The 25,085-nt window shown below is 44.0% G+C and overlaps 1 protein-coding gene across 1 annotated transcript in view; it reads left to right on the top strand.

Annotated features, from left to right (window-relative positions):
* The window catches only part of DTD1 (D-aminoacyl-tRNA deacylase 1), a 642,381-nt gene that overhangs the window by 355,399 nt on the left and 261,897 nt on the right, over nt 1-25,085 (top strand). The window lies entirely within an intron of this gene.

Genomic DNA, 25,085 nt, shown 5'->3' on the forward strand with positions numbered 1-25,085 from the left:
ATATTAGGTATTACTGTGGTACTCATTTGATTTTTGTTGTTGTAAAGAAATATGTAAATATGTAAAAAAAATTAAATACACTGTAGTACACTATATTTGTAAAATATTGTCTAGTACAGTGTATTTTACATTTTTGAATATATGTATTTTTAATAAAATATTTGTTATTGCAGTATTTCCTAGGAAGTACTGTGGTACTCTGTACATTAAAAAAAAAAATAGACACTTATAATTTTCCTTACCTGCTGCCTCTTTAATAAAGGGGTAATAGGTTGGCAAAAAATATAAAACCTAATAATTACCTAAGTATGAGGGCGTAACACAGAAACCCTGCCAAAGTGTACCTAAAACAACATGGCTCTCTTTAACTTTTGTAAAGGCACTAATTAGTCAATCACATAATGCCTTGCCATCGCTATGTACTGCGGCACTTCTGCAAAATACGGCAAAAGTTTGCAAAACTATAACAACAACAGATGTCACTAAGTTAAAATGCCTTATAAATTTTAAAATACGTACCCTTCTTACCTGTAGTACCCAGAAGGATCATCTGCACACCATAATGTTTAACCTAGATCTTGGTCCAGAATGAGTCCTTTTGTGATCTGGTGTAAATCCGTTCAATAGTTTTTGAGTAATTAATTGTCAAAATGTTGAATATCTAGGGCTGTGGTGCCTACGTGGATCCAACAGATCTCCTACTGAGATCTGATTGACTGCTACCACCTTAACCAGGCGGTAGTGGCTGCCATTTTAGGACTCGGACTCAGTCAAATGGTGCTGCACATTCACTGAGGATCTGCTGCAATATTAAAAAAAAACAAAAAAGTGCAGACTCCTGCACTTGTTTATTAACCCCCTCCCCCAGGTGTGCCAGGGCGTTTTTACGTTTTTATTTGTGGAGGGGGCAAGTTGCACCCGAGTCTCTGAGAGGCCCCAGGAACCCCATCCCCCGGACTGAGGCAAAATAATAAGAGGTCGGCCTCCATCCTAAAGCCTTTGGCTTGAGGACCCCATTCCTGTGGTAAAACGTAAGTTAAAGCGTAGAGGGCTGTGGGGCCACACTCCCCGATCCTTAAAGAGGCCCCAGGATCCCTATTCCCCGAGGCCATAGTGCATTTGAAATAGGGAGGGGCCACGAGGGACACCATCCCTTGGGGCTGGCTCACATGCTGTGTCCTGGGGAGCCCACCATGGGACACAGCAGTGTCATCACCGGCATGGGCAGGGAAACCTGTGATTGCTCCCGCTTGGCAGTATGGTTGCTCCCGCAGTGATGCGGGCAGGGAAACAGATCAAAATATTGCTCCCGCCCTGAGGGAGCAGCATATGTTCTTCTCCCTACAGGTAGGACCAAGGCCAGGTCCCGCTGAATGCTGGGAGCCGGCTGGTGATGTAGGGGCCTTTGCGTCTCCTCCCGTGGCTCAGAGTGTATGGTCGGTTCCCTGGGTGAGCACCAGGGCAACCATATTTAATAATACGGGCTCCGTGGGATACGGTCCCTAGGGCCAGAAAAGGCTCAGGGAGGTGGGCCTGAAGGCCACCCTCCCCTTTATGTGAAGTAGTGACCCTGGGTGATGGGGTCCCCAGGACCCAATAAGGCTTGAGGAGGGGGCCATGGGACCCCCTCCTCTTTAATGAAAAATAGGTCCCTGGGGGATGGGGTCCCCAGGACCCAATAAGGCTTGAGGAGGGGGCCATGGGACCCCCTCCTCTTTAATGAAAAATAAGTCCCTGGGGGATGGGGTCCCCAGGGTCTATTAAGGCTCGGGGAGGGGAGCCACTCGCCCCCTCCCCTTTAATAAAACTAAAGTCCCTGGGGGATGTGGTCCTCTGGGCATAAGAAAGCGTAGGGAGAGGAGCCACACAATGTATGCTTTTTACTCATTTTCTGTGGCAGGAGCGCTCTTATTTTCAGTTTCTCTCTTGATGCTATTTAAAGCAAGCTCTCTACGGTGTAGATGATTTGAGTGCCATCCAGAGAGGGGTTACTTACCTGCCTGCAATGTTGACAGTCCAGGGGCTTAAACGTGCGCACCATATGATTTGCCAATTGTCATTTGGTTATTTTGACTTTCTGTGCTCGCGGCAGCATGTCGTTACATTTTAATTTATGTAACAGACAAACGTATTATATTGGTTATTTTACTTTACATTGGTGAGGATCCACTATGTATGCTTAATTAATAATTTCTTGTATTCAGTCGTCCTTAGTTGAGGACTAATGTATGCCACTAGTAACTTATTCTGTATTTATGTTTATTTTGTGGCGTGAGAACTCTTATTTGTAATTCTCTACTGCTGTCACTTAAGAAAGTACCCGTGTTGTACACTTTCAAATGATTGCCACCGGGTAGCGGGATAATTTACCCGAAGACCAATGCATGCTTTTTACTCATCTTTATTTTGCAGTGTGAGCGCTTTTATTTGCAATTTGTCTCCTGATGTTATTTAAGGCAAGTGCTTTAAGGTGTACACAATTTATTGACTGCCATTCGGTTTGGGGTAACTTACCTGCATCGTTAACAGTCCAGGGGCCTAAATGCGCTCATGGTATGATTCAGCAATTGTCATTTGGTTATTTTGACATTCAATGCGCACTGCGGCATGTTGTTACTGTTTATTTTATGCAACAGACAAGCTGGTTATATTGTTTATTTTACTTTAGATTGGTAAAGATATTCGTTTGTTATGCATTTCATTCTGTTCCAATTGTACAAATACCTGGGATTATTGATATACATTGTAACAGTCTAAGATGGCAGAATATTATCTACAATACTATGCTAAAGCCGTATGTCCAATCCCATTTGATGCTCAAGTTTACTTGTTATCAACACATTCGTTTATATATGGTATTTGGTTTCACAACCACCCCGTGCTTGAGGAAGGCTGTAAAGCCGAAATGAGAAACAGGGGCTGGAGAACTCTTATTATTAAAATCTATAACTTCACTTTGAGTGTACATGACTCTGAATTTCAGAGTAATTTTGTGTGTGTAAATGTTTACATCCAAGAAAACAAATCTGCTATAAAGCTTCTGCTCCCCACAGGGGTGGCGCTTATTATCGGAAGCAGACCCGATCACATATAATCCACAAGCATTCCAAATTGAAGTGATTATATGTGCACTCAAGACTGGATGCCAAAAGAGTTTATCATCAAAAGGACACCAGCATATGCAACACGTTTCGGCCTTCCTGGCCTGGATCACGCACAGCTTTTCCTGCTGGTGCCTCTTTGTACGATAAGCACTCCTGTGTTGAAATAAAAATCATGCAGGCGACACTTCGGAAAGGATTAAGGGTCCCTTTATTGCAATTGATTGGTACTCTTACAAGGGATCCTCTTTCTGACTGAATATGTTTTTTCCTTAATTGTACATTCCTTGAGTGAAATTCCATGTCTACAACTACATTTCCAAAATCCATTATTGTCTTCCAATTTGAGCCATGATTTAGCTTTTTTTTCCTTCTTGTTTTGGAATGAAATGGCTGCTAGCATTCTAGATAGTAAAGGTGCCTTTTTGTATGTTAGTTTTGGAAATGGACTAGTACTCTCTTTCAAATCAATATCATTACTTATTAAATGCCACGGGTTTTTCATAATCCTTCTGATGGTGTAAATTCCATTCATGTCACTGACCATGTCATGAGTGATGTAATATGTAAGGTCATAAGCAGTGCATTTCGAGGGTGTAAGTTATAGTTAGCTCACGTAACTATAACTTCTGAATTTCTATGGTTTTGTATGAGTGAAATCTGAACCAAACCATAACGTCCCTGAAACCTTTGTTTTTTTCAGTGAATTTCTATGTTTTTTAAATTCTATTTCTTAACTATAACATCCCTGTGACCTTTGGGTTTTTCCATTGGGGAAAATAAAAAATATATATAGGTTAGAACTTATTTAAAGATAGCAAAGCTTTATTTATTGTTTCTATACAAACCAAACTCATACTACACAAATCGCATTTACGATGCACAGTGTTCTAACAAATTATCTAATTTGAGAAAAGTGTTATAAAAGCTCTGGTTTCACATAGTATAAGTGATATAATAGAAAAGGGTATACACAGTGCATCGTAAAGGTGCACATTATAGTATTGTAGTTTGGCTAGCGAGTAGACAACGGGATGCTCAGAGATGCGCAAGTTATAGTAATTTAAAGCTGGTGCATAAATTTTATATTTAAGGTATAGCTATAACTTTATAATTGCTAATGTCTGTAGTTTAAGTTTGGTTTATTTGAAAACACCGTAGAAATTCACTAAAAAACAAAGTTTATAGGGACGTTATAGATAGGTGAAAATGTCAATTAAAACACACCCTTTTAAACTAAGAAAACCACTGTAATTCACCAGTTATAGTTATCTCCAGTAAGTATAACAGGCACGCCTGTCATGCACAGTGTTGCCATCAATTATGTAATTTAATATGTTGTGGTGACGTTATCAAGTAATGCCATGAAACATGTCATGAGTGATGGAATATGTCTGGGGTCGCTGATGCTATGGACTGACAATGGGCTAGGCAACTTTGTTAAATTAATGTTTGAATTGTTAGACATAAAAAATCTCTGCCTTGAAACTGTTCTGGCGCTGAGCTAAGTTGATTCAACTGAAGACCTCCAGACCATGAATCTTTAGTAGGGAACCAACCAGGGGCCCGTAAGCTTTATGTGTATTACAGAGGTGCTTACTTAGAAACATGCCTTAATGGGAAATAATTGACACAAACTCCTGCAAGATGTTTGAATATTGTTTATTGTTAAAAGCTGAACTGTTAATACTCCTTTTGCATACCCTACAATGTGTGTAAGTATAAACACTAAATGGCAATAAAGAGATAAAAAACAAATGAATGATGTACTATGTGCGGTAATTAGCAGTGCATAGAAAGGGCTCACGTCTGCAAACCCCTGAGGGTCTGGAGCTAGTGCCAGTGACAGGAACAGATTGTGCTTTAGGACCTTTTGTGTGGCGGTCTGTTGAACCACCAACCTAAGTGTGGTCCCCTCTTATCATGAGACGTGTCGGAACTAAATTGTAGGGAATGTGTGGCTCCCCACAGATCCCAGAACTTTCTGTCACAGAAACATGAGGAAAGTGTGTGCTTTTTTTGTCACGGTGTTGCCAGAGTTTGAGGTTTGCAAGAGCTTCTGGATAAAAGTACCTAGTAAGAGTCCCACAAATCATACCATCCTGGATTCCCGTAGCTGTCTAGTTAACAAAAATGTGCAGGTTTGCTAGTTTTCTCTAGGTACCCTCTGAGCTAATGTCCAAAATCAACAGCTACCCACATTGTAAAAAAGGGTACATTTTCAATAGAAAAATGTGATGTGTGCATGTTGTTCCTTGAGCACTTTCCTTTTGGGAGTACTAGGCCTACTACCCACACAAGTGAGGTACCATTTTTATAAGGAAGCTTGGGGAAATGCTGCTGGTAGGAAATATGTGGCAAAGTATGTTTTTTACTCAAGTTGGAAGTGTTTTAGGATATGGGGGGGGGGGGCGGGGTGAGAAAACATTGTGGGATTCACATGAAGAACACAATCCTGGACTCCCCCAGTTGATCTAGTTTTCAGGCATGTGCAGGGATTCAAATGTGTTCTGAGTCTATCCACAACTCAAGCACAAATTCATACCGGTGGGTTTTGGCACTAATAGTCGTAACAGGGATTAGGCGTCAATACTAATAACTGTATCAAAATACTGAACCCATCGCTTAGTGAGTCGTAAAGCCTCGTCAAGGCACCAACCCCACTTTACGGTCCATTTCATGTGCAGCACACAAAGTCATTCTTACCGCATGCCACAAACCAAACACACATGGCAGGCATCAACAAACGCTGACCTTAATGGTCCTATCGCATTCATATGACAATGAGACTAAAACACTAATCACACTGCCAGTCAACCACTCATCAGCCAACTTATAATTGAAATGCACCTCTTGCACATCCATTCACAAATTCTGCCCGCTAACAGCCACCCTTTCTGTCAGCCAAAAGCCACACATTGTGCTAGCCAACAGCCACACATTCTGCCAGCATATAGCCACACATTCCACCAGCCTACAGCCACACATTCCACCAGCCAAAAAACACACATTCCACTAGCAAACAGTCACACATTCCAACAGCCACACGTCGCGCCTGCCAACCGCCACACATTCTGAAGGCCAACAGCCACACAATCTCCACTACAAACATACTGCCATCTGTGGTTGGGCTAGTGCCTTGAACAGTTTCACTTCAACCATGAAATCTTCTTCTTCCTACACAAGCACCTTTTGAAAACAAACCTAAGTTATGGTTTGACTATCTGTTCATGTCCATCTCACCCTCTGTCCTAAATACTGTGAGGGTACAAGGTGCATCCCATTAGGCGCAGAAAGATTTTCCTTTTGTGCGCTTTAAGTGCAGTCAATGCACTAAATCCAACTCCTTCCAGTGTGTGGAAGTGGACTTGAGGGTGTCCAAGGATGCATCTTTGCCCATTTCTCTGACTGTGGCAGCATATTTACATTTAAAAGTCCAGCTGCAGAACCATCTGTGGGGGAAAGGTTTAGGAATGTACCATGGCCGGCAGCAGTTTTCTCATTAAAATACAGATTGCTGCAGATGAAGTTCTGTGCAACAAATTCCTTCCCAAAAAAACACTGCTCATGGATTTGAACAGCACAGGTATTGCATGAGGAGAGTTTCCAGCCAGGAAACAAGTAGGCGGGGCTGTTGTGATCACTAGTGGAATAACAAAGCAGAACCTATCAGTCACATCTTGAGATCTGACTGCTTGTGAGCCAATGTATTGCGGTTTGTATGAATCAGCTTTTCATAATGGCTGGCGAGAAATTTGTAAAAACAATTATTAAGGCAAAAAAATGTTCTTCTTGGTCAGATGACAAACTCAGTCAATTGGTACTGGGGCAGGGCTACATTATTGAGCATTGACTAGGTATGTAAAAAAACAATTATAATTGGACATCATTAGTACATATTTGAGTGCATAAGATGTCAAATACAAGTTGCATAAATACACTCTGGGGTAATCATCTGAATGGCCCCTTCACAGAATCGAAACTGGCTAGAGTGTCTTCAAAAATTGTAATGGATCTTTCCCCTGTTTCCTATTCCTTCTTCCATAATGTAACTTTCCACAATCACTTATAACTGTTGAACGACAAGTCGAGTATTCAAATTTAACCATGCACAGGCAATGAATCCATCATGAGTAGAGATCAAGCTTTGCTGAATATCTGCAACTCGCCAATCTAAATATACTGAATACTATCATATTATGTTACAGCCATGCCCAGCCAATGTATATTTTACGTTCTGGATAAGAATGAAAAATTTCCTAGCTAACGTAACGGAAAGTTTCAATTCTATTAAGGACTCGAAGGCGAGGATTATGCTCTATCTTTCTTTAATTCAATTAGCAGCACTTCAAAGCTAAACAAAACCACTGTTCCCATGAACCACAGGGAACATGACAAAAACAATAGAGCGTCCATGGCTAGACAGTCCGACAACCATGCACCAATCACAGGGTTCCTGGGAGTATGTAGTCCTCTGTCCTTATCCATTCTTCCTCTTTCGACGCTGTAGGCCAACCAGTCCCAGATCCTCACGAATCCTGTTTGCCAGAATCGCCTGCGGAAGCAAAGCACAGTGTAAGGGAGAGCATTGGCTAAGGCTTAACCCTACAGGGAAGGAAGGCCGTGAGAGACATTCAATGGATACATGATAAAACGCAAAACTCAGAAAGAAGACCAATTACTTACCCCAGTACGAGGGTGGGAAAGGTATCTCCAGGATTGGTAACCTGGGTAGGGTAATCCTCGCCTCCGAGTCCTTAATAGAATTGAAACTTTCCGTTACGTTAGCTAGGAAATTTTTCAGGATTATGCTAGTTTAAAGCTTGCTCACCACCAAATGTGCCATATCCAGCACTGGTTTAAGGTAAAACCTTTTAAAGGTGGAATCCGAAGACCAATCTGCCGCATTGAGAATGTTTTCTAGACGAGCTCCCAGGGTAAACGCTTTAGAGGCCATGGCCCCTCTGGTAGAATGGGCACCAAAAACACGGAGATCAATGCCCGCCTCCTGCATCACCCAACGTACCCAATGGGCTATCGTGGGGGAGGAGACTGCCTTGTGAGGCTTCTTTAGCGCGATACGCAACTGTCGTTCTCCAGGAGGGCGGAATTCATCCGACATTTCTTCGTAAGCTTTGAGGCAGAACACCACGCAAAGCTTTGGAGAATCCGGGAAGGCAGGATAGGAAATGGAGGTGGTACCGCATTTCGTTCGCCTCCAGATAGTGAAAGTAACCCCGGAAGGGGAGAAAATCCTGTCTGAGACATCCAGTGCCCGGACGTCCGAAACCCGTCTACAAGATATAAGACAAAGAAGCATGGCCAGTTTGGCTGACAGCTCCTTCCGGGATAGAAACCGGTTCGGTTGCCAAGACAAGAAAAGGTTCAGGACTTGATTGATGTCCCACAGCTGGGAATAAAGAAGCTCCGGCGGCAAAGAAAGACGGATGCCCCGAAGAAGGCGACAAACCCAAGGGTGCTCACCCACCGGGGAGCCATCCACCAGGGAGTGGCCGGCTGAAATGACTGAGCGAAAGGTATTAATGGTTCTATAAGCCAAACCGTCCTTAGCCAAACCGGCTAAAACATTCACAATTCCGCCGCCACGGGATTGAGATTCCGTCGCATACACCAACGAACCCAACGCTTCCAAGTGGATCGGTATCGCTTGACCGTACTATCAGCCCAGGCCTTGGACATGAACCTCTCAGCCGTTCCCGAAAGGCCCGGGATCACCCATTGTCCCCGGTAATTCGCCACGCCATCAGGGCAAGGGATCCCTGCGCTATGAGCGGGTGAGGAACTCCGTCGGGATCGAGGAGAAGAGTCGGGAAGCGGGGTAGTAGGATTGGAAAATCCCAGGAAAGTTCCAGAAGAACTGGAAACCAAACTTGAGATCTCCAAATCGGTGATATTAGCACAATGTCCGCCCCCTGGCGACGCACACATGTGCTGAAACTCTCATCAGCATAGCGAACGGGGGGAAAGCGTAACCCGTCTCCTCCCTCCAGTTCTGGAGAAAGGCATCCGTGCTCGCGGCCAGAGGATCCGGCCGCCAACTGAAGAACCGAGGCAGCTGGAAATCCAAGCGGGATGCGAACAGGTCCACTGAAGACGGGCCCCAGATGCTCTGGAGGTCTGCAAACACACCAGGGTGTAGCTTCCACAGGCTCACGTCCTGAACATGCAGCGAGTGAAAATCTGCCACTTGGTTGTTGTGACCCGGGAGATATTCCGCCGTGGCGGAAACGTGATGGTCTAGGCAATACTGCCAGAAATTCGCCACCAGGTCGTAAAGCGCTCGCGAGCGGGTCCCCCCAGGTGGTTGATGTAACGCACCGCAGAGATGTTGTCCATCTTGAGGAGGACGCAAGAACGGACCGAGTCCTTGGTCCAGCACTTGATCGCAAAGGAGCCCGCCAACAGTTCTAAACAGTTGATGTGGAGCGGATGCTCCTGTGGCGACCACACACCTCCGGTAACAAACTCTCCACACCATGTGCCCCATCCGGACCTGCTGGCGTCGGACTCGATATCGGGCGCGGAACCAAAGATTGCTCGCCCATTCCAGGCTTCCATATTGGTAAGCCACCACTGTAGTTCTTCCCTGGCCTCGGCCGAAAGGACGACTTTCTGAGAATACGAGAGGCCCCTGCGAAGGTGACGGGCCTTGAGGCGTTGCAAGGCTCTGTAGTGCAAAGGGCCCGGAAAAATCGCTTGGATGGAGGCTGAGAGAAGCCCAATGATGCGGGACAGTTGGCGGAGGGAGAGGCGCGACTGTGCAAGGGACCTCCTGATCTCGTGACGGATCTTGGTCATCTTGCGAGAAGGTAGGCTGAGGGTGGATGCCACCGAGTCGATCACGAAACCCAGGAACACCACCTGCTGGGCCGGAACCACAACGGATTTTGCTTCGTTGATAGTGAAGCCTAAACCCTGAAGGAGATCGACTGCCGTTTGAAGGTGAGTCGACAAAACCCGAGGACATTTGGCCATAATCAGGATGTCGTCCAGGTATACGATCATTCGCATGCCAGACGCCCTCAAGCGTTCGATCGCGGGCCGAAGAACCTTGGTGAAACACCAAGGGGCGGATGAAAGGCCGAATGAGAGGGTTGTGAACTCGTACACCGTGTCCCGCCAAGTGAACTGCAAAAATCTCCTGTGAGGAGGAAAAATCGGAATCGCAAGGTAAGCGTCCTTGAGGTCCAGGCGCGCCATCCAATCGCCGGGCCTGAGAAGATCGCGCAAGAGATGGATGCCTTCCATCTTGAAATGGCGGTATACTAGCCACGCGTTGAACTCCCGCAGATTGATGACTGGACGCTGTGTCCCGTCGGCCTTGTCGACCAAGAAAATATTGCTGGGGAAACCTCTGGGGTGCGGGAGCGCCTCCACGATTGTCCAATAAGGCGGAGACCGCCTGGTCGACCAGCGCCATGTCGGTGGCCGAGAAAGAGAGAGGGTGCAGGGGAACCGGCTGGGAAGGCTCCCCTCGGAACTCTATGTGAAACCCCCGGATTGTTTGCAGCACCCATGCGTCCCCCGTGACAGAAGTCTAGGCCTGGAAAAAATGCGCCAGACTGCCCCCCACTTTTAGAAGGGAAGAAGGGAGAACGCTCACCGGACGATTTGGAGGCTCCACTGCCCCGACCGCATCTCTTTTTCCTCGGCGACCTCTGGTCGGGTAGAAGTTCCAGAATCTGGCTTGATCCTGGTAGTTGCCATTACCGGAGCCTCGCCCTCTGCCCTGATTAGGACGGCCGGATGAGCGGCCCCTGCCTCGTCCGGCCCCCCCGGAAAACACAGGGATGGAAAACTTTCCTGATGGAAGTCTGGGCCCTGTCTAGAGAGGTAAAGGTATTAACAAATGTGCCCAGTTCTTTAATAAAGGGCTCTCCGAAAAGACCTCCCTTGGCTACGGAGCCCGCCTCAGAATCGGCCAGGTCTCCAAATTTGGGGTCCACCTTTATGAGTAAACTTCGGCGTCTCTCCGTAGAGAGCGCGCAGTTGGCGTTCCCTAGGAACACCACCACGCATTGGGCCCAAGCAGAGAGGGTATCGGGAGAAATCAGGGAGCCTGATAGTTTGGCCTCTTAAGCCATATCGAGAATCTTTGTGGCAGGCCCAAGTACGTCAAGAAGCTTGTCCTGGCAAGCACGCCAGGACCTGTCAATACCCCGCTTGGGGTCCTTGACAAACTTTTGTAGGAATGTCGCCATGCGGGGATCTATCTCTGGTGTAGCAGCCACCTTCCCCTCCAGCGAAGGCTGGGGGCATTCCGCCCTGAGACCACTTCTGGCTGTGGCCTCTAACGGCCAGCCGATTCTGCTGGCGACGTACTGGGCAACTTTCTCCGAGGGGGCCCAGTCTGAGGAGCGGGGATGCAAAATATCGTTGGGATCCAACATGTCGGCGCAAAGATTCTGCGCCTCGGGGGTTGGTTCTGGACGGGACGGCCGCCAGGGACGGGATGGGCCTGCATTGTCGTCAGCATCATCAGCTACATCCCCGGTGTGGGGTTGCTCGCTAAGAACGCCTGCTTAAGGCGGGCAAAGGCATCCATATCCACCCCAGCATCCTTATGGCGTTTAGACGGAGGGGGCTGAGTGTCGGCAGGGGTACCACCGGAACCGGGGGAGGGTGGAGGAAGGGTCTGCACCTTGGCTAATGCCACACAAGCCTGCTCTATTCTGCGGGACAGGCGATCCTCCAAGGGCCCCATGGCCTGCTCTACCGCCTTGTGGATAGAATCATCCACGGCATCATAAAAGTCCTCATCCCACTGTAGGGCCGTGAGGGGATCCTCCTCCCACTGATCGTCCTGCTGATAAGCCTCCTCGTCGTACGACTCCATGTGTATAACAAAGGGGCGTCAAGCAGGTGAGTGGGGCCAGATAGGGCAACCTCCGTGTGAAGGGGGGCTGGGTGTCAGCCTAAATGAGGTGCGGGCAGTGCTCACGTTAGGAAGGGAATACATCCCCGGGACCAACAGCCCTGGTGCAATGATAAATCTTAGGGCACCCTAAGAATATAAAGGTCCCAGTACCATCTCCCTACAAGAGCGTAAGTAAAGACCTATAGTGTACAGACCCCCCCAGGCGATTTGGATCGCCGAGAAACTCACTCTCTAATGGCAGGTACTGACTCGCTTTATGCGAGCGTTCACAGGGGGGGGGGGCGTGTAAATAAACACTGCCTCACGGCAGAAAACAGACCACAATGGTGTATGTTGGAAGGGCAGGCTCCTCGGCGAAACGTCTCTGGCGGGGAAAACGCGCGAAGAATGCGCGGAATGCCGAGACGGTCCGTTGATGAGGCGCGCACCAGGTGCCCTCTAGCGGCAGGAGGAGCACCATGATCACTGGCCGTTAGGGAGAAAAATGCTCCCACGGCCGAGCGAGGGAAGACCGAGTAGCGGTTCCCTCGCTAAGCATACAAGAGGAAAATCTAAATCGCCTGTGAGAAAAAAATATATAAGCGGAAACAAGAGGCGCTTAACCTGACAGGACTCGTGCAGCAGGCTATGAAACACAAACGTGCCTAAATATAGCCGATACTGACGGGACAATCAGCGTACAGCGCGAGCGAAGCGCGTTCAGGCAACAAAGCTATACTTGACATATTTTAGCATTAAACAACATTCCCATCGACAAATTACTAGGGAAGGAGAAACAAAGCACTTATCTGGTTGCAGCATTAAAGAAAGAGGAAGAATGGATAAGGACAGAGGACTACATACTCCCAGGAGCCCTGTGATTGTTGCATGGTTGTCGGACTGTCTAGCCATGGACGCTCTATTGTTTTTGTCATGTTCCCTGTGGTTCATGGGAACAGTGGTTTTGTTTAACTTTGAAGCGCTGCTAATTGAATTAAAGAAAGATAGAGCATAATCCTCGCCTCCGGTCCTGACATAGAATTTCTTCTGCTGTTCTTGAAAGCCAATTTGACTAAAGCAAGTGAGGTACAATGCATGCAGGTTCTAAGTTGTAAGGATGCCTTTGATCTTACATGCACTTGCATTGCACTTTGATATTACAATGTCTTGCCATGTTGCCTACATTCCAGGGAGGTGAATTACACTTCAGAATTTAAACTTTGTGATTTAAAGGGACAATAAAGATATTATTGCTTACTCTTACACAATATTTCTCTAGTGTAAAAGTCACAGTGATTTCACAAACATTCAAACACAATACGCATATATATCAGCTTGTGATGCAGCAACGACCCCACTGGTGTGGAATCCAGTAAAGTTGAGATAGTTAACAACCTTTGTGCTGCAAGGAAAGCATAAAACAAAAAAATAATATGGCAATGAATTTCTCCCTTTCCTGCGGGAGCTGATCGCACCCCCCCTGGGAAAGGAAAACATACTGATTTCATTTTATGCCCCCGGGGTGGTGGTGGTGGGGGGTGTTGCGCCTGGTTAGGGGCTGACCCCCACCTCCAAAATAATAATCCCATGTGTGTAGAGGATCTCTGCTCATGGATTGCGGAGAGCCACCAATCATCAAGCAAGTATCGGTTTCTGAAAAGGCATCGCTGGAGAGTGGAGGCTCTCCCCTTTAGCGATGCCTCGCTGAAACACTTAGAGGCAGGCTGGAGGCACACAAACCCACTGGATATGCAGGGAGCTTCCTTACCTGCTCCTCCTTGCACCGTCCAATGGGATCAGTGATGTCAGCACGCCATGTTAAGCACTAATGTCACTGATGGAGGAGGAGGGGGGGGACATGGAACCGATTCTGAGTTAGCCCCCACAGAAGCCTACATGCGGGTGAGACTCTGGTGGGAGCACCAGAGCTACCCCTACAACCACCAGGAGGACAGCTAGTTAGCACCCTCTTCATTGCGGAGGTAGTGCAGAGGAAGTCAACGGGTCGTCCACTGCACTTACGGGGTTCATGTATACGTGTTTCTGCATTTTGGATATTCTTTTGAGGTTCCAAACATATAAATTAATTAAGCTAGGTCTTTGTCTTTCAGGAGTGTGTCAATGGAGGTTCATAGAATTCAAAAGGTTAAGAAGTGCTGGTCTAGCATATTGTCAAGAATAGTTGAGCCTCCATCCATGAGGCAATTATTTAAAGAAGTGTTTTCTTATCACCCATGATTACACTGGTCTTCTTGTAGTATTTATAGAGTTCCTCAGTAGACCCATTAAGGTCAAATATACTGGAACGTTTATCAACCTGGGTACATACACACTATCATTAGGACTTCCCATTAACAAATCTATGGTGTAGTAAGACTGCTAAAAAATACCTCGACTGGCTTCACGTACAGAGTATTCTTTCTCCGACTACACACTTTGCTAATAGAAATTGTTTACTTTGAATACTTTGCTTTAACTGTAAAGGATCCATATCATATGATCTAGAATTTTCCTCTCAGCCAAGTGTTTGCAACCCACTAAGGCCATTTGGAGAATAAAATATCTGTTCTGAGGTGCGGGTGATCATAAAAAAATCAATATGCTCCCATGACTATCATATTTTAAGATTGTCAGTTTGACTGTGTTAGCTACAGGGGTCCTGGTTAATGCAGATTTTCGTACTCACTTTAAAGGCCGTGTAGGTGAGATCTTTAATGCAGTCACAGGGAGAGCAGGAGTACATACATGCTCCATGCTCTGAAGAAATTCATGGGAGAAAACTAGTGTGTGCCAGGCATTCCACAATTTTTTTAACATTTTACCTAAATATACTTATATGCAACCCCATGCTAGTGCCTCCCGAGAACTACAAGGCATGCTCTCAAATAAGCAACCATGAAATCAGGTCTTAAGGTCCCCAAGACCTTTCCAGGTACCTTTAGAAAGGATTTCTTACAGGTTTTTTACTCTTACGAGATATCCCTATAAAAGTGCAGATTAGATTTGTTTGTAAGTGTTTACCATCTCTGTGAAAGACCAGACCGAAAACAAACAGCAGTGAATAGGAAGGGATACTGGGGTAGGCTTGAGCTGAATGGTGGTCTATATTTAGTTCCAGAATGCAGAGTTGTAACGACCAGAATGTATGCTTGTGACCACTGCAGTTCTAAATAAAGATATGTAATACTAATGTGAGTGTATTGAAAATAAGGAGCTATACATGTTAATTTGGAACATGTTAGTAATCTGTGAGCCCTCACAAAGCTGTAACCGGTGTTGCAGAAAATAATAGGGAAAGTTGAGAGAAATTAGTTTTCCAGCTTCTCCCTGTAAGGCAGATGGTATGAAGGATACATAGAGGAAAAACTTTCAACATAGATTTTAACTCTGTAGAAAAGATGTCTCCAACCAACCAGTTGCGAGCTACCAGTAGCTCACAGACACTTTCAGAGTAGCTCATTCCCTTGAGGTAATTTTTAAATAAACACAGGGTCACATTTTCATTTTAGAGTTCAGGAAAGGCTGCATTTATTTTACATTATTATCTTCAGGCTGGCAGGACCTGATAAGAAACAGTGCTGAAGTCAGATTTATGAGCAAGGGCACAGAGGTGAAGAGCTGAAGCACTGAGGTATTTAAGGCTTAAATAAAAATCCTTGTCAACTCAATATGGGAGCATAAGAACAAAATAATAATTCTGAATGCTTTTAATGGGAGATAATTAAAATGAAGAGGTAACTTAATGAATAAGTTAACTCTTCATTCTAATTTTATCCCATTTAAAAGTGTTGCTTGTACAAATAGCAGGCCTCTTGCTCCTAGTGGCCCGTAGACACTGTGCCATTTTTATAACTGAAAAATACTGTATTTTTTCTCAAGTGGCAGAAATTTAAAGGGGATAAAAATATTTTTATGAAACATTGAGTCAATGTATTCTTCAACTTTCAATTAAGCCTTAATATGTTATGAAGGATGTTCCTTCACTTTAAATGTCTCCTATTTAAACAAATGCTAGATTGTTCTGTTATAAATATGGCACCATGACTGCAGGCCACTGAATGTGAGATGCCTGCTGTTTGTAAATGCGACACTTTGAAATGGGAGAAAACTTAAATGATGAGTTATATGGAATCCATATAAACATCAAGTTAATTCTTAAGTTTATTTTTCTCCCATTTTAAAGTGTTGTATTTACACACAGGAGGCATCTTGCTACCATGGCTGGTAGTCATGGTGTCATATTTATAACTGAAAAATACAGCAATATTTCTGCACTTTGAGATTCTCCTATTAAAAAAATGGTAGTATGTTTGTGTTATACATGTAACAGAGCCACATATGGGGAATGCTATGTCCTGTGCCCCAAGGTGTAATGACAAACCTTAGATCTCCCCTGGACCAAGGAATGTACCGTCACTTTCCCAGGGAGAGAATATCAGTTCCAAACTTATGGAATATAACATATACACAGCACTTCCTAAGGTGGGCAAACTTTCAACACTCCCCCAAAGGCAAGGCAAGAAAACAATAATTTGCGCATCACTTGTGAGGAGTAGCACCAACTTCCTATAACACAATTACCTGCTAGAAGGGAATTCACCCATCCTTCTACAACAGAATACTTGGCCAAGAAGAGTCCACACCTCCTGCTACAAGGAAAAGACGAATTGGTATATCTGGGATGTACTTATTAGTAAATAGCACCACACAGTAAGCCAAATGCACCTATCATAGCAGACTCTAACATATCAATAATATGATTGAACATACAATCAAGGCAAATATATATATATGTAGAAATATATATATGTATGGATATAAGAATCAGAAAATAAGAAGGAAAGGAAAGAATTCAGAAAAGAATCAATAGACAGTTAGTAACAGAGACACCTCACCTAATGCTCCATCATTTCACCCCGCTTTGCTCAAGGGGAGTCCATTGCTTGAACCGGGTGAAGGTCAGAGGCGACACCAGCCTCTACTCTTCCGTGACAGCACGTCTGCTCCACGGATGAACTTCCACCAAGCCAGTGTAGACTCCCCTTTTTAATACACATTCAAACACAGCGAAGCTTCTAGCAAACTCCGCCCCCTAGTTCTCATGAGAGCCCGTACCAGCCTGCTTCAAGGTCAGAGCAAGGGTTGATCAGGCCCCTGCTGTGACTACAAGTCAAACCATGTACATTCCTCTGATAAGAACCAGTTCTCTCTAGTCAGTAAAATGCGAAGAACAGGAGGAAAGAGCAGACCATGCCCTCCCCACTTTGCAGCTTCGTGCAGGCACAGAAAATGGCTTCAGAGTTAGTTAAGCCATGCACACAAAGGGCCAAAGCAGGATGGAATTAAAAAGCAAGATGACATGAGACCATGTCAAAGGAGCACCTATAATTCTCATCCACACAACTTACAAGCACCACTGTGCACACAGAAAAGTTTGAAGCAAGGTAAAGTCAGAAGGCAGAATGACATTAGACCACGTCAAAGCCAATAGGTCAAAGTCATAATTCACCTAACCCAAATAACATTATACACTTAATCCCTCAGTATACAACATTGAGCACATGTGTGCACCACCACCCACAAGACTGTACCTCAACATCCCATACCTTCTATTCTTGGAAAGACTATTCCACTAAAAGACAGAAGAAAAGCAGGCATATGCAAACCCATCCTACATTAAGGCTAAGGTAACATAACACACTTAAGTCAGTACAGAATGGTGGTGGTTGAGGGTCATCATAGGGTGTCAGACCACAAAAGTGGCTCATTCACCACACAAGGACATATAACGCAGGCTCTCATTCTCCCATACACATATATAGCATTCATACACATACATGTTCATACATCCCCAAAGACCACACTCTCACTGACACACATGACAGCCTTGTCATATTTCCAGTAGTCAAAGTATTTTGTTCAAACCATAGTATTTGGCTCCATGGACATCAATCAGACTTAAATTCAGTGAAACTGGGCTTTGAGGTGTCTGGTGACATTGCACGAGTGGCTTCGTCTTGAGTAGCTCCTAATGATTTTCACTGATCAGAAGTAACTCTCTCTACAGGAAATGTTGGAGACCCCGTAGAAACAGTGTACCTTTCCCATTTAACCTAGGATCTCTAATCCACTTCCCCTCCCCTTACTTTCTGTATAAAGCCTGGTCATTCACATCAAGAAGAAAATGAAATATTTTTCTCCCTGTCCCAACTGCACAATACAACATAAAATAAAAAAACATGTGCGTCACCAAATGCTTGTTTGCACAAAAATAGGCTCTATAATTCGGTCACAGTGACAGTCATAGGACTGCTGAGCTATATAAACTGGAAAAAACCCAAAAGTTCAACTAATAATCGTGCAATGTATTTGTATTGGGACTGCTGCCAAAGCGCCTTCGCTCTGTAACAAATGGATACTGTTACGCTATTTTCTCTCAGTGCTTATCTAGAGGAATATTTAAAGGTTTAAAATATTTAGATCTCTGCATACATATGTTTCTGACATCCATCATCAAAAACAAAAATACTTTCATTTTTTAACAAAGTGAGTAATGATTTGCAGATGTTTTCTCTGCTGAATCTCACATCTGAAGATTTTGCGCACTTACCAAGTTTCTTGTTTAGATTCATTAAATTCCACTGTGAATAACAATTAACTATATTGTATAGCAATGCAATGGCAGGGAACTGTTTTTGGAGCCATGAAAAATCCACGGATCCATCGTTAAGTTGTCTGGCTTACAGCTATCTTACCAAATTCTCTTGTCTAGTATTTCTGTAAATTTCAGTGGGTTGCTCTTTCCTGTCAAGCTTTTTGCTGGATGCTGAGTTAAGTGAGAACTTCGAGATAGGACTCCCAGACTGAAGCTGCTTCCATTTCTCCTAGAACAGATAGTGTTCTCTTTTCTAATTTCCCATTGCTTTGTTCACAAGAACAATGTATCTGAAGCTTAACCTTGTTTTGCTCTCTTTCCTGAATATAGTTGTGCAAAAACATAGTTTGTGAAAGCAAAATCTCATGGTGCTCATATGCTTATCACATTTTCACTGCAATGAATTATACCGTAGAAGCATAAATACATTGCAATGGAAATCAAATATAACAGCATCTCCTTTACCATCAAGTTGATGTTCATTCTCTTATTGCTCTTATTGAAGGAATGCTCCCTTGCATTGCTACATTCTTGTCATGCAATTCACTTTGATTTCAGGACTATCACTAATGTTGTAAAACAGATTCAGAGTTTACATATCCGTTCTAAACTTTGCAAACCAAATTACCAGTATCTAACACAAAACAAAGCAATCGCTGGTATTTGGTCTCGTACAATCCGTCGTCATATGTTGATCTTGGCGCTTATTCTATATTTCATAAAATTGGTCTGCAGGTTCCCTGTTCTTAAAGATCATAGGGCCTGATTTAGATCTCGGCGGATGGGTTGGTCCGTCACAACGGTGACCAATATCCCGTCCGCTGAAATATAAATCCCATAGGATATAATGGGATTTATATTTCTGCAGACCGGATATCCATCACCGTTGTGATTCAGACCATTAGTCTAACCTTCAATGTTTTGGTTAGAGCAAGTTTTGATGCTGACTCTGGGTGGTCAGATGCTGTTATTTTCTCCCCCCAAAGCTCTGCCATCGGGTTTTTTCTGCAGCTCATATTTTCCTCTTGTTGTTCACTGTGAGCCCATTTAAGAACATCTCTTTCTTAACGTCCCAGCGGCGTTGTCTAGTCTATCTTTTAATGCATGACAATGCATCTTTTAGCCAGTATGAGGGTCTAGTCTATAAAGCTGTTATTTGACTTCTTTACTTTAGGTCTGGATGTGATCCCTAGCAAGCATACAATAGGGACACAGCAGTTTACTCTCCCAGGTGCCTCGCTCAGTGCCTATTTGGCTTTCCTCCAGAGCTCACTGATTATCCCACAGTCCAATACCATATGCATTATTTAGGTTGCTATGTGAACATTTTTGTATGTCAATTCTTATCATAAAATGTAGTCACTTGAGTGTTAAATATGTTCCATGTAGATAAACTTTGTAAATTTAAGCCTGCAATTGTGAGAAACATTTTGACTGTATTCCATAGCCCTTTCCCGTTCTTTGTCCGTGAGCACCATTTCTAAACAGGCATCCTACTTGGCACTAGTGAATTGCATGTCTTCTCTAAATGTATGTATCAGGGATTTATAAAACTAAGAGTCTATAGTCTACTGTCACTTCTGATAGTAAATAGGAACTGTAAAGCTTTGTGCTTTTGAGGCTCATCGAAGATATTGCCCCAGACTTCCTACACAATTTCTTTAAGTTTGCTATAAATGAAAAACTGTGATGGGGCAGCCCTAATTCCTCTAACATCATCCCATTGTGAGGAAGATGCCCTCCATGTAACAGGCCCCTGTGGTGCACACGCCCTTCTCCGCCTACCCACATGGGCATTTAGTAGTGTTTGAGACCATGCCTGAATGAGTTCCCGGAAGGGAATGTAGGAGCATATAAAGGAATGACTATCGTTGCGCGAGGACACCTATTCCAGCGATTGATTGCTATCCTCCCTAATCGTGGGAGATGCACAAGTCCCTTGCTACACTTCTGTGGGAAGAGGATCAAATCCATACTAGGTTACTGCTTGCCATCGCAACTAAGTATGAGAGGTTGCCCCTCATACCATCTTGACATTCATTGTAGTTGAGAGACTAAAAAATAAATTTCATAATCTGGAGCACCTACCCCTCCACCTTCAACTGGGGCCTTCAGAATGGCCAAGGTTACTCTATGCCATCCTACTCCCCACATAAAATCATGCAGCAAAGTTTCAAGGTCACTGAACCGGCAAGACTTGATCCGCACAGGTAGGTTAATTATATAACATAGCAATCTGGGTAGCATGATTATTTTGGATAGTGCTATGTAACACATTCCAGAAATTGGTGGTGTCTTTCAAAACGTTATGCTGCCATGCAGGGACCGCATCCCCGCTCCCAAATTTTCATACATAAATCTAATTTCCGAGTGATAAACATTCATCCCCAGGTTTCAAAAAGTGTATTCACACTGCACTATATTCCTCACTCAGCACCTCAGGATCTATCACCCTGCTGGTGTACACCCGGAATGCATATCTTCCTCCAGTTTGTGCAGAGGCTCAAAAGCAGTCCAAACTCATCTAAGAGGGCCAACGTCTTACTGAGGTCTGTCTAGCTGTCTTTAAAATAATTGAACTTATTGTTGACATACAATATGGACTGGTCTCTTTCAGCTAGCTGTTATCCCCCCCGGCCTGTGTTCGATCTCTCCAAATGGCTCCAATGCAAAAAGCATCAGGATTGTTGACACCCGTTATGTGCCATAGGAGTTTACATATGACTCAGATATCACTTTTCCAGTTCTCATGCATGCCACCGGGTTTGCATATAGCAACCAAATCAATTGGATCTATCTGTGACCCATGTTCATGCTGTGGAAGACTTCCTATTAGAACTGCCAGCTTGGCATGTCAAAAGCTTTCTCCAGGTCAATTGATAAAGCCTGTTTCCCTATTCTCATTAGGGGTTTCCTCAAGTATCCAACGTAGACGCCTGATGTTAAATGATGTGTTCCTATCATGAACCCTAACTGATCAGGGTGGAACACATCCATCACCATGCGAGGAGATTTGCTAAAACTTTACTCAATATTTTATAGCTGTGCATAGATAGGGCTCTATAGGATGTAAAATCCAATGGCTCTCTATGTGGTTTTGGTTACCACCAGAGCCACTCTCATTGTCGGTGGCATTGCACCCATTTCCTTAGCTGAGGTGTACACCTTAGCCAATCATGTCTATGTAGGCACTATAAAACTCAGCCAGTAGGCCATCTATTCTAAGCATCTTGCCAGATGTCATATCCTTACCAGCTGCCTAAATTTTCATCTCTGTGATCAGGGCGCCCAGTTTGCCTCTCACCTCCTCCAACTCCTGTTTCAATGTACCCCTATTGGGATGCAATACAACCTCATCATCTAGGTTCAAGGGTTGGCCAGCATATAGAGTTGTATAGTATTCGTGAAACACCCTGTCTATCTTTGACTTGAGTTGTAGTTTCCTCCCATGTGTCTGATTTCATGAGCCAAGCTAGTTGTCTTCCTGGCCGGTCGCCCTTGTCATGTTGCCTTGCAAGAGACTCTTTGTAGTGTATGCATCTCATCTGTTCTACAGGGACGGCACATTTTTTGCTTTCAGCTACAAGCGTGTGCTTCAGGCTAGGTCTGCAACCACTGCCTTCTCAAGATCTATTAAGGAGGCATTTAAGACACCAAGCTCCCTCTCTAAAGAATGGTGGAGTTTTATTCTTTGCAAATGGGTTTTGCGGGCACACAGAAATTAGCCATTGTGAAATGTCAGTGTTTACCTGTCTACTAGAAGGGATGGTGAAATGATGAATGTACATAGCTGTTAGCCCCAGTTGTCACTCGCCACCATTTTAAAAATTTTTGGTTGAGGTGAAAAGAATGAAGGAAGATTAAGAGGTGGAGAGAGGGAATGTTTTCAGATATTTCATGGAAGGATCATTAGAGTTGAAGGAAACAAAAATCCGAAAATCATAAAAGTGACAGGTTAGAGCAAATGAGGTGACAAGAAGAAAGATTAGTGCTATCATATCAGTAGAAAAAAGAAGAGGTCCCAGATCAGAACCATGAAGACCCATGTATTTGAAAAACAATAGATTAGAAGTGTTGCACACTCAAGAGATGGTGTGAGAGGCCACAATACCAAAGGTAGATACACCAGGGACAAATAATGAGCCACCTTGTAAAAAGCAACATAAATATCATGGAGAATAAAAAGAGATGTTTGTTTGGTGAGGCAAATCCTTGAAGTGTGTTAAGAAGAAGGAAATGCCATTTCAGTGGAGTGTGCAGCGTGAAACCTAGATTGAAGAGGAGAAAATGTAGAATTGTCTTGCAAAAGTCTTTTCATAATTTTGAAGTGGAAAACTGACTTCCAGGGTAGATTCATTATGGCGAAGTGTAAATTGAGTTCAGTGACCTGTGGTAATGCCCCCCTTCCCCCTGTTGCTTATGTTTTGCGATGTATTATGAATGCCTTTAAAATCATTAGTTTGTTTGTCAACCGAATACTTAGCATAGACAATGAAATATGAGAGGAGGAGAAAACTATCATGTTCATCTTTGGTGCACAAACTGTTAGGGTTACCTCTAAATGACCCTGACTGTCCCTGATAGTGAAATAAAGGATGGCTGCTAAATGTGAGATGGAGGCTGGATGCTACTTACAGAAAGCAACATGTTCAGCCCACCCTCACCTTTTCGTTCTCCCTTTCCAATGACTGACAGGGTAGGAATCACATGGGGTCCTTACTGCTAATCTTTGAGGGCACCTAGCTACTAGGCCCTGCAGTACATGCCCAGCAACAACTTTCTTGAAGCAGTAAAACCTGCCACATCAATGATTGCTTAAAAGTTCGAACTTGTTATATGTATTCAGCTCAGTGAGGAGTTACGTCGTCTCTCTAAAGTAACTGATAAGTAAATAGACAAATAATTGTTATACTTGGACCCTGCCTAGATGCTTCCTGGAAGTTGGAACTATCAGTTGCTTTGGCTTTTGGGCTTAGGACTAAGCCTTTAAGAGACCTGTGAAGTTCTGCAGGCCTAACCTCCTGCTACTGCTTTCTTACCTGCATTGAATCCCCAGCCATTTCAAGGAATCTAGAGAATCTCACCCAAGTGCCAAGATGTCCTTCCTACCCATAACAAGGTTTGGAGGAGGTCTACCAAATCATCCTAAAGTGCAGCTGATGTTCCTGAAGCAAGTGGCTGTGCCTGGGAAGCATGCTCCTCTTTACTACAAAACTATGTTTTAACATTATTGACCCCCCCCCCCCCGTTATGCCATCTCTCGTACACACTGATTTACATCTGCCATTATGTGAGCATGAGCACATCCATTTCCTTGCCAGGTGATGGATTATTTGTCCCCAGGCTGGATGAACCTGCTCACCTGAAGGATCTTAAGAGCACAGAAAAGCCACTGGGATTCATTGATATGCCCATTTATCATTGTGGACTCTCATTTGAGTTGCATGCAAGGGTCAAGGCCTAGCCTAACCCATTCTTTAATGATCTAAACCCTCGATGAGTAGCCTTTAGTCTGGTGTTGCTACTGCCCTAAATCATAACTTCAAGACTGCTCAGGTCTTCCTGATCAAAATGCTATTAAACTCAATTAAAAACATTTGGAATCAAGATGTATATGTTTTAAGGTGTTATCAAGGTTTTAACAAGGTACCTAAATTGTGAATTAACTGTTGTGTTATGGACGTTGATAGGGATCAGACAGAAAAGCAGTTTGTACAGGTTAGTTGATACAGAGCTTCTTTCTTGCGAAATAAAATTAGTCCATGTTCCCTAGGAGAGTGGCTCACAATTGTTACATTTATAAATAGTTTAGTGATCAAACAGCAAATTGAGCGTCATCAGTTTTCGTGAGAGGATAGTCTTATTACCTCCCACAGTATAACGCTGGTCATTTTCTTTCCTATGAGAGGAGACTGTGATCCTTAAATTAGTACAAACAGTGGATTGCGAACAGCAAGTGATCTCGAACAGTGCATTGATCAAGGGAGTACATTTTTAGTGTGAATTAACTGTTCCGTTTCAATGATCTGTGATTTACATTTCGTGTTATTTCATAGTTTTTTAAAATATATTATTTTAATGTGTTATTTAAGATTTATTATTTTAAAAAAGAAAGAATCCTGGCTGGTACCCATCTTTTTTTTGATTGTGCTCATTGTGTTATGTTGTATCTAGTCTCAACCTTCACATCGGCTACTATTAGTTTGTCCGCTATTGCTTGACTAAGCTGACCCAGACAGCAAACAAATAAATTATTCCTTGGGTGTAATGAATGTGATCGTCTCATCAGTAGTGGTCACAGTCTGGCACTACTGATGTGGAGATCACGTCCAAGTACCTACATCGGAGTAGCAGTTCAATGCTGCACCGGTGTCCTCCCACCCTCTCACACTTTGTGGGTTGGAGAAGGAGACTCTCCTACTTAAGCCCGGGGGGGAGGGTGTGACAGTCC

The sequence above is a fragment of the Triturus cristatus genome, chromosome 6, assembly GCF_964204655.1.
Source record: "Triturus cristatus chromosome 6, aTriCri1.1, whole genome shotgun sequence".
Lineage (NCBI taxonomy): Eukaryota > Metazoa > Chordata > Amphibia > Caudata > Salamandridae > Triturus > Triturus cristatus.